Raw genomic sequence first — 1262 nt, 5'->3', positions numbered from 1 at the left:
TTTATGAACAAACTCAACCTTGGCATTTGCATCAAAATTCACTAACTCTTGTGACGGTATAGGTAACAAGTCAATGGGGGTTGAAGGATTAAAGCCATAAACAATTTCAAAAGGTGTGCATTTAGTAGTGCTATGAACAACCCTATTATATGCAAATTCTATAAATGGCAAACAATCCTCCCAAGTCTTAAGATTCTTATCAATAATAGCCCTAAGCATAATAGTCATGGTTCTGTTAACAACTTCCGTTTGTTCATCCATTTGAGGATGACAAGTAGTTGAATATACTAGCTTAGTTCCTAACTTACCCCATAAAACACGCCAAAAGTGGCTTAAAAATTTGACATCACGATCACTAACGATGCTTTTAGGAATGCCATGCAATCGTACAACTTCCCTAAAGAACAAGTCAACAATATGTTTTGCATCATCAGTTTTGTGACAAGGAATAAAATGAACCATTTTACTAAATAGATCAACCACAACAAAAATGCTATCATAACCTTTCCTCGTCCTAGGTAAACCTAAAACAAAATCCATTGATAAATTTTGAGAGCATAATGATACATGTCTTCCAGATATGGTGGTGGATTTCTGTCAACAAGATGAGCAATTTCTCGAATCAAACCTTCAAGAAATCTAGACATCGTATCTTCTTCTTCTTCTCTAATGTTTGCTCTTTCCATCATAGTCTCCATCTCTTGATAATATTCCGCCACACTTTTTGTTCCTTGCCTCAAACCATGCCATTTAGTTTTCAAATTTCTTTCATAATGTTTTGGCACATACCTTTTTCTCATGGCTTCTTTAAGTTCTTCCCATGTCTCTATTGGATCCTTCTCTTTTCTTCTTACTCCCCTTGTAGTGATTCCTTATCTTATCAGTACCAATCACCAGCATGATTGGTAAATTCGGCAATAGCAAGTCTCATCTTCTTATTTTCACTATAGGTGTTGCAATCAAACACATGCTCTATCTTTCTTTCCCACTGCAAGTATGCCTTAGAATCTGCCGTTCCACAAAAGGGTGGGATTTTGAGGTTAATAGTTGCATGGTTATTTCTTCCTCTCCATCTACCATCAACTTGTCTTTCTTGTACTACTATACCTTCATCTTCTTGTAATGTTCGTTCTTGTCTTTGTTGTTGCGCCCTTCTTTCTTGTCTATCTTCCATCATCATTTCCATCATACCTTGAATTGCTTGAAGAATGGTTGTATTAAGATCTGGTACTGGTGGTACTGCTTCTCCATTATGTGACATT

This window comes from Cucurbita pepo, chromosome LG05 (genome assembly GCF_002806865.2).
Source record: "Cucurbita pepo subsp. pepo cultivar mu-cu-16 chromosome LG05, ASM280686v2, whole genome shotgun sequence".
Classification (NCBI taxonomy): domain Eukaryota; kingdom Viridiplantae; phylum Streptophyta; class Magnoliopsida; order Cucurbitales; family Cucurbitaceae; genus Cucurbita; species Cucurbita pepo.
This window is presented reverse-complemented; position numbering follows the sequence as displayed.